Source organism: Crocodylus porosus, unplaced genomic scaffold (assembly GCF_001723895.1).
Source record: "Crocodylus porosus isolate Cpor-Errol unplaced genomic scaffold, CroPor_comp1, whole genome shotgun sequence".
In the NCBI taxonomy this organism is placed as follows: Eukaryota; Metazoa; Chordata; order Crocodylia; family Crocodylidae; genus Crocodylus; species Crocodylus porosus.
The window spans coordinates 89823066-89833049 of NW_017728931.1; the positions used below are offsets into that span (position 1 = coordinate 89823066).

Here is a 9984-nt window from a genome sequence, read left to right on the forward strand (position 1 = left end):
GTGGAGCCCAAAACTGGACGCAGTACTCCAGCTGCGGCCTCACCAAGGCCGAGTACAAGGGGAGAATGACATCCCGGGATTTGCTTGAGATGCATCTATGGATGCAAGCCAGCTTTTTGGTCACTTTACTAGCCACATCATCGCATTGCGGGCTCATGTTCATCTTGTGGTCTATGATGACCCCCAAGTTTCTTTCTTCTGTAGCGCTAGCTAGCGTAGCACTGCCAAGCCTATAAGGATGCTGCAGGTTTTTCCTCCCAAGGAGGAGAACCTTGTATTTTTCAGTGTTAAACACCATCAGGTTCTCATCCACCCATTTGCTGAGCCTGTCCAAGTCAGCCTGGATCACCCTCCTGTCTTCAGGTCTTGATGCTTTGTCCCAAAGTTTGGTGTCACCGGTGAACTTGGCCAGTCCGCTTCTGACTCCAATGTCCACATCATTAATGAAGATGTTGAAAAATATGGGTCCAAGGACAGAGCTTTGGGGGACCCCACTGGTCGCAGGCCACGGTGATTATTGACTTCCATCAATTACCACCCTCTGGGTCTGACCGTGGAGCCAATTTCCCAGCCAGCAGATTGTGGTGGACCCAAGGCCAAAATTGGCCAGTTTCACCAAGAGATGATCATGGGATACCAGATTGAAGGCTTTTTTTAAGTCAATTCTCCAACTATAATTTGGGGGTCCACAAAAAAAGAATAAAATTGCAAACTCTGTGAAGTGCTGGAGGTTACTAGAGCTGCAAATTTGAAACTGAATAAAGCAAAGTGCATGCTGGATGTCAGAAACTGACTTTTGTAAGGGACATCATTTCATTTGATAGAGTGAAACCTGACAAGACAAAAGTTAAGGTCACTGAAATGATGCCACATGCTCAGTCAAAGAAAGAATTAAAATGGTTTCTTTGAATGGTAAATTTTCTGGGTAAATTCATATCTGATTTGTCAGCAAGAAGCCAAACAACAATTAGGACACACCTCAAATATAGAAATGAATGGTGCTGGAATGCAGAACAGGAGAAAGTATGGCTTGTGTTGAAGCAACAGCTGATGCAAGAGCCAGTTATAAGACTGTTATGAGTCTCAGCACACTATTAAGTACAGTGTTGCGCCTTTTAGTGTGCAACTTCTGGACCATGCAGGAGCACACTAATGTGCTGGGGCATATACCATTGCAAGTGAAGCAGTTCTGAGCACTTTGAAGCTGGCATACCATCTCATGCTGGCTAAATATCTTAAGGAAGCTACCCAGGCAGAGATATTAATGCTAACCTTCTGAATATGATGTTTATAGGTGAGGGAATGGTTTAATGAGACTCCTAGGTTGGCTAGGGTAAGCTCATGGGGGAAGGATGCGGTTGCCTACTCTGATATTCAGCATGCCCTTGGTTCAACAATTGTCCAGGTGAAAGAGTGATTTATTGAAGCTCAACTTTAAGCATCACTTATGGAGATAGTCAGCAATGAGTTCCATGTCAGTACTCAGTAGCTTTTTCAATTTTGTCATAACGATGCCTTGGGCTATTCTGCTGACATAGCTAGCATACATGTGTAACTGCCACCCCCAACCCCAACTTAGGTTGTTTATTGTGTTTTTTGTGTGTTTTTTCGTGTGGGCAAGATGGCCCCTGTGTTTTGGTCATGTGCTCAGCCCATGGGAAGCTGGTGCCTGCATCTGGGGAAAATATGTAAAACCATCTGGCTTCATTGGCCAGGGGAAGCAGAGGATTTTTCAGGACAATTGCCTGGGATAGGAAATGGAGTGTGGCACTCCCTGACTGGACAAGGCTAGGGTGATGTCATGCATGGAGATATAAAGTGAGCTAGGCTGGCTTGCGGGAGGAGAAGCTGTTACGGGCTGCTGAAGAACAAAGTCTCCTCCAAGGGAGAAGGAGTTGCAGATAGTGAAAAGGGAAGCTCAGGTAGAGGGGAGAGAGTGAGAATTGTCCCAGTGTCTGGGAACTCCTCTCTCCTCCTTTTCTTCTCCTGTGTTCTTTTGAGGTTTTAAGGGATCAATACTGGGGATCAATAAGGGATCAATCCTTGGGTTTGCTGGCCAGGAGTTAGGCCCCTCATTTTAAACAGGGTTTAAACCTGGGAGCTTCTAATCCCACCAGTTTTGGGCCAGGGTTTTGGTTTGCAATTTTCTGCTCCCAGTCAAGCTGAGACCCAAACTACCCAGGCCAAGCCGAGAGGGTGGGCGTGGTCTTTCCCTTTTGTTTATTTTGATGGCCTTTTGCGCCCTAGTCAAGCTGTGGTTGGGGTGACTGTAGCCATTACTCAACCTGGCTTCTTTTGGAGTTTTTCTTGCAGTTTTGTTTTAGTAGGCCACATAATCCAGCTCAGACATTTTGGTGTGCATGCATGCTCTCTGGAGCTGCAGTCAGTCCCCACGCACATATACAGCATCCCCACAGGAGTAAAGATTGGCACACTACCATTCCTCAAAGATCAACAAGGGGCCCCTTGCACCACAGAAGGATCTATGCTCTCTAGCAGCTTCCCCTGGTGCACAGACTGTCTTGTAGTTAGTAGTGTTTTAAATTGCATTTCGTGTTTTCCTCTTTTCTGTAATAAATCTGTCTTTTGTGTTTACACTGCTTGAAGGGGGGACACCCTAGCAACTCATTTAGTGTTACCCAGGTGGTCTGGGTAGGGGCTTGAGCCAAGGTAAAATATATCTTGTACCCCAAAATTGAATGTGGCCCTTGTTGCTGCCAATCAGTGCTCAGCCAAAGGGCTACACATGCATCACTTAAATGTTGTACGCAGGAAGTCTGAGGTATAAACATTGAAAAATACTGGTGCTAGCACTGACCCTTGGGGGAACTCCATTCTTCAGTGTTTCTGCTTTGCTTTTGTTTTATGGTGGGTAGTGAGTTTGAGTGATCTACTAGAAATCATGTTCATGATGAAAGTGCATAGCTTGCAGTCAGATATCATAGAGTGCAGTTTATATTTAAGACTTGGTGCCATACAATGTCATAGACAACTGTAAGATTGATAAAGACTACACCTGTTTTCTGCCTCATTTCAAATCTGTTTTCTATGTCAGACGTCAGTAACGTAACTTGGTCAATGGTACACCACTTTTTCTGAAGGCCAGATTGTTTTTTTGGGAGCTGGGGGGTCAATGATGTTCTCTATTCTATTCAGGATTACATGCTCCATGAGCTTGTACGTAACACAGAGTAGCAAGATGGGTTGGTAGCTCTTTGGATCCTCCGGTGGTTTATTTGGTTTCAGGATAGCAATGACATCAGCTTTCCTTCAGATTTTTGGATGTCTTTTACTTTCTAGTCATTTTATACATTAATTTCTGAAGCCATCTTTTCATTTCAGTTCCATGCTTGGTAACAAATTCTGGGAATATCTTATCTGATCCAGCAGTCTTCCCAGTCTTGATCACTTTAATAGCTTTGTTAAACTCATCATTAGAAATGGGGGGTGTTTAAATTAAGGTTGATATTGGGTGATTTAAGTTGTTCATGAGCCATGTGTCTATTTATTTGTGTGTGTTCCTTACTTTACTTGCTTGTTGTTACTGTACTTGCTGTTGTTGCACAGCATTTTTGCAATGGAGTTTGTGAACTCTCAAGAGCTATACCTCTGGCTATGAAACCAGAGAAGACTTTTGAGACAGAAGTGTAAGCTTATGTAGACTCAATTGTCAAATCACTCCCTAAAGCAGACAGAAAACTGCAAAAAATAAAACGAGGAAGAGAAAAGGACAATTCCTTGGGACTCTTGAAAGAAAAGACAGTTAAAGGTTGAGAAAGGTAGTTAAAGATGGCTAAATTCAGCTCAAAGAAAAGGCTGGATGGAGCACGGGTGGAATTCTCCAGGTCTCTGGGTGCTGCATTTTTGCTTCTTTTTTGTAAAATAAATAAATAAATAAATGAAATCTGGGATCTGCATGGTACTATCAAGTGCCAAGTAAACCCAGTTATACCTGGTCTGAACAGATCAGGGGTATATGTTGAAGTGCAGTTGACATCTATAAGCATTCCTAGAAAAATCTTGAGACCAAAGATAACAGGTGAACATGGAGTATTCTCAACCAACAGGTCCACCTTAGCACCGGAAACAGAAACAGAACAAGATCATCAACAAGTAGGACTCTCAGGTGCCTCCAAGGGTCAGAGTCTTTGTCAGTTGAGGATGACAGTGAAACCTCCTGAGAGATTCCTAGAGACTTACTAAAAGAACTATGGAAAAGGGGGTAGGAAAGTGAGTGGTAAACACTTTAGGGTTAAGTGCTAGTAACCTCTTTTCTGTAGATGGGTGTTAATTGATTGTCGTACTTATTGTTACTTTTGATTTTTGGTTTTATTTGGGCTTTTGTTTTGTTTTTGGTTTGGTTGGGTTTTTTTACAGTTGCTTGTTTAATATGTCTTTTAAAATAAAAAAGTATAAATACATTGTAGTTATGAATATTTTAAACATGAGTCAGGAGTGCAGTCAGCTGCTAAAATGTGGGCTAACTGGACATCAACAATTTTGAATTTGTAGCTTTAAATATATCATTATGTAGATATATAATTAAGAAAAAATACTTCAGAACACCAGGAATGAAAAAAAATTAATTACTTTAATTGTTATATTTAGTTTACAGAATGGAATTGATTTTTGGAAACCAGCCATGACAAGGGCAGTGAACAATGGCTGTAACAACTAGGCAGATGAAGTACTTGTTTTTGACCTACACTGAATTTTTAACCCCTACATGGGCTTTGAGATTGTGTATTTTGCATAAGGCCTTTATCTGAGATACTATTTTGCACATGCAACATGTCATTCTGAAAAGCTGGCTAAATAAAGCCTGAGTTTGGAGCATCTATATGAAAGATTTGGGGTATGATTCTTTAAGGCCTCCAGACATTGAAGCCAGGAAGAAGGGCAAAAGAAATTCTGCATATGAAGAATCAAAACTTTTACTTAGTTTCATAATCTCAAATGTATTTTGTTTTAGTGAATTCCAAGAAGCGCTGTAACAGGGATGGTGTATCAGTTATCTATTAGATATCATGTGTCACTGCCTATCATTCATTTGTATTTACTATTTAGTTATGTTACTACCTGTCTTCATAACAATGGCTGCATCTACATGTGTGCTTTACGGAGGAGTAGACTAGCTGCAGAGTAAAGGTCACCGTTTTCATGTGCAATAGTATTAGGCCACAGTAAATAAATGAATACCTTGTAGTACTGTCCCTGACAGCAGTAATTAACTGTGATTAAACACATGTGTAGATGCTGACCATGGATGTAAATTGTGCCTGGTCAGCCCAGCCAGCAGGGTGCCAGACTCCTGCCCGCCACCTAGCCACATGGCTCCACACTTTCAGCATCCTTGTGCCCCAGCCCCTCCAAACCACCACCCAGAGTCCAGGACAGAACAGGGAAGGAGTAGCCCTGGCATAAACTGCCCTGCCCTAGCTCAAATTGCTATTGTCCTGGGCGCACGTGTAGACACTGTGCCAGAAGTACCTTACTGTGGCTCAAATGGCTCCAGAGTTTATTGCTTCAAATTGGATCTGTCCACATAACAATTAATGTCATATATATTTAGTCAGGGTTTCACTGGATCCAGAAAGGCAGAAAATGCCACAGGAGGACAAAGTTACTACATTGCAAATCAGCCACAAATACTATGTATGGAAGGAACAGCACTAACTAAAAAAAGGGCATACCTATAATGTCCAGGGAGGACACTGATACATATACTTCACATTAAAAACCCCTCTGGAGCACAGGTAAAATGGGAGAAGTCCCCTGGTCAGTAGAAAGTCTGTTATGAAGTAGCAGCAGAAAAATGACTTATCTTACCAAACAGATATATTTGCCATGAGACAAAGAAAGCTCTGTTGGGACTACATTGCTCTGCATAAATCCTTCTGAATTTGGTGCTGTGACTTAATAGAAGATTGAATTTTCTGCTATTAAAGGATGGAACTTGTATTCCAGCAATTAAAACTTTTCGGTTTTTGGAAATATTTATTGAAAGAAATGTTCTGATAAAAGTATCTTTACTGCTGAGATACCCTATATTCTGTACTTAAAGACATTTTAATAAAGTAGCACATTGAATAAAATATTTTTAGTAACACTTTCTGAATTCTCTCCTGTTCACTAACGAGGCCAGAATGAAATATACTTTTAAAAGGTGAAGATAGGTTGCTATTGCTGTCCAATTATGAAAGCTATACTTGGGGATCTGGGGATACTGGTTGTAGGGATCTAGTAATTATGTAGAAATAAAAGCAGTCTCTTTTGCTAACAGGCCATACATTGCTGCATGCAGATACCAAATACAACTGAAATGTTTAAACATTATTTAGCACCTGAAAAGTTGTTTCTAAGAATTACATGATTATTGTAATTTTTTGAGTTCAAGCTAAAATCAGATTGGCAAAAACTGAAGATTTAGGGTTCACTGAAGCCAATGGAAAGACCATCTGCTATTGACTGCCATTGCCTTTCAACCAGGCTCTAATGTATTTTTAAATGTTAAATTTATTCTACTCCATAAAAGTATTGAACTATTCATACAATTACAGATAAGTAGACAAGATAAGATTTTGTATGCTCTGTATAAGGCTATACCAGGGAAAATCAAGAGGAGACTATATGAAATGCAAACAAGACAAAGTAGGTGACAGGCCCCATTTTTAGCCTTGCAAGACCTAGAAATTTCAGGTATTTTGGACCAGGCCATTGAGACACAAAGGTCCATAAACTCTTCCTCAATAAACTGGCCTTGCTTCACTAAAATACTTTTGATTTTGTGAAGGGAAATGTGAAAAAGGATGATTGTTTTCCCCCAAAAAACTCTCAAGTATAAAAGGAAGCCTCATACAGGCTACCCAAATGCAAACCGGTATAAACTAAACATGTAAAACGTTCCTTTGAGTATTGCCAGGAAGTGCAAGTGGGAAACCTTCAGCTGGATGATGAACCTCTTCCTTCATGTATGGAGAACTGTGTTATCCGTGCTCATACATAGTAGCTGTCGGTTAATGCATCAAAATTATGACATTTTGGTAGTGTATTAGTGTATGGTAAGACCTGTTTTAGTGCTAGACATTGTTAAAAGTAGTTTGCACTCAAGACAGAAGACACATAGATCACGTCTAGATGTGCAGGGGCATGTGTTTGCAGTGACACACACAGTAGTGGAATAAATTTGTGCTGCTACTGTGTGCCTCAGCACATGCACTTTGTTGTAGGACACATTGTCCTACTTTGGGCAAACTGTCCAGCTCCTCCTAGCGTGCTGGAGCAGCAAGGGCACAAAGGGTATAGATGCTCCATCTGGCAGCTGGAGTGACTCCCTGGAGGACGAAGCCTCTGTGTGTTCTGGTACATGCTATTTTCACATGCTCTGCACTGCTCTTTTTTTGCTACTGGGCAATCCTGGGAGCAAATTTCATCCCTGTGCTTTACATTTGAAGTGAGGTATGCTTTAATGTTTCATGTGTGCAGTTTGTGGTGTCATAATGAGGTCTGTGATGCCATTAACCATATGTGCCTGTACATGTGGATGCAACTATAGGAACTATACTAGGTAGTGCATAAAAAAATATCAAATCTGAGTCCAAAGAAAAGACCTAAATGGGTACTCTAAATCTATGGAGTATGATCTATGGCATTTCCTTTAGAATAAAATTATTTGGATATAATAGAAGTTGTGATACTTCTATTATCAAAATAGAGATAAGAACTTTAAGTCCTGCATTTTCAAGTGAATTACACTTGAATATCCATTGATTTACACTATGAAAATTGAATGCAAATCTAATCTTTGTATTCATATAATATATTTTATTCCTAAACCAGACTTTCCTAAATGGTATGTGTGGTAGCTGTAGCTGCTCTTAGAAGCCAGGAACCCTGGGGGTGCTGTCCTGTACCCTAGGGCAAGGCCCCAGGGCCCCAGGAGAGATGGAGGACTCACCAAGGAAACCACAGAAGCTGAGGCAGGAGCAGCATGTGCTTACACCATGCTGCCTCTTGAGGACTTTGTCAATTAAGCTTGGTGGTGTAAGACTGATGACATCAGCCTCCAGCGCTGCTGTAGATAATTTAAAAGGCCCAGCAAATGCTGAGCTAAGAGAAGACGAAGGAGACCAGGCACAGGACTGGTCGAGCCCAGGAGTTTTTCTTTCTTTTTTTGTTTGTTTGGGGTTTTTTTGAGTGGGAAGAAGCCCAGTGAGGTGGAGTGAGTCTGGGGTGCTGGCAGGAGACCTATGGCTACATTAACCCTCAGAAACTAAGCTGAAATCCCTGGAGATTCATGATGATACATAGTTCATTTTTTCTTTTCTGTGCATGTCCCATGTTGGATCAGGGTTCGTGGCTGGCACCTGGACTGAGAGAGCTACCTGGGAGAGTGGGCACAGGGCAGGATGCCTGACAGAGGCAGAATCCAGGGAAAAGACAAAGACTGGCCAAACCCTAATGAAGAGGCTTAGGGGACAGAGGCAGCAGCAGCTGGTGGTGATATTTCAATACCTGGTTGGTGAGTGGATGGGGTGTAGGGGAGATGGAGCCCCAAGGCCAATTCCATGGGAACCACGAGTACTACCTGTCCTGGGCATGAAATTACATCACTGAATCTCTCCTTCAAATATGATTTCATCAAGATGTGGTAAATGAGATGGGGACAGCCTAGCTTGAGAGCGGGGAAGAGCTCATGGGACCTAAGTCAACACAGCGGAAGCTTGACAGTATGACCCAGAATCCAAGTCAACTCTGTCAAAAACCCTTATGGCATTTCTTGACAATAAAATAAACCATGCTAATCAATTTCTTGCTTACCAGATTAAATATAACAATTACTATGGACCAACAGTCTCATCATCATTGAACAAAACTAGATATATCTAAGTAGATTAATGATACATTTACACTGTTAAGAAGTCTAATGAACATTCAATGTACTTTCTATACTGTTGTGAATCTTTATCAAGTTTTAGAACTGAAGTTATCATCACTTTGTTCCTAGTGCATTTGTAAACTATACATGTTTATTTTTACCACTTAGGTAGTATCCAAGGGTGGGTTTCTCTTTATTTTTGCCTAAATGTTAGTTTTTTAGTCTTTTAAGGGGCACTTTTGGCAGTTTTACACAGGAGAGATTCTGTTTCCTGGACACAGAACCCTACATATACAGGCCTTGTAGTTCTAGTACATTTCTACGGGGAGAATATGTTTCTACTTATTTCTACTGGGATAACTTACCAGGAGTACATTTCTCCTGGTAGAAACTACAGATGTACAAGGGTTTATTCAATTTCTGCAATGGGAAACATGCCCCTTTTGGGAGAAGGATCACACAGGTGGCCAGCCTGGAAGATCTCTCTTATTAAAGAAACTCACAAAAATGAATGCTTATATGCTCCCCTCCCAGTCTAGTTCTGGAAGGAAGGGGAACAGCAGGGCAATCGGGAAATGCTAACTGGGTGGCAGAGGGTGGCAATAGTGAGGGTGGGAACTTGACTTGGAGAGGTTATCCCTAGGGATACAGAACTGTGCTCCCCATACTTCCCCAGACTGGGTATATGTCCACAGGCTGCATGTATATAGCAGCATAAGTGCCTGGCGAATGCATAGACAACCAAGCATGCTCAGTCTCTGCCTGTGCACACTTTATGAATCCACAATTTCAGAAAATAGAATTGCTACTGCACATAAGTGCCAAAGATGGGACTTAAATGACTAAAAATCTGTCTCTTAGGGAAATGGAGCTCAGTCCCAAATGAGCACACAGGGTTCTTTAACACTGAAAATGACAGGCCTTGTTCCTATCTTGTTTACAATTAATGGTGGTTGTACAGCACATGTATTGGCACAGCTCTAATTACAGATCTGGGGCCTATAAAGAACCTAATAGGAAAATGCTATTGTATTTACAGAAATCTAGGATGACTTCAAATTTAAGATGACCGTCCTCCAAAAATTAGACTCATTACAAGGAAAATT

The 9984-nt window shown here is 41.4% G+C and overlaps 1 protein-coding gene across 4 annotated transcripts in view; it reads right to left on the minus strand.

Annotated features, from left to right (window-relative positions):
- The window catches only part of TMEM117 (transmembrane protein 117), a 415971-nt gene that overhangs the window by 127294 nt on the left and 278693 nt on the right, over window positions 1-9984 (minus strand). The gene's annotated exons all lie outside the window — the stretch shown is intronic.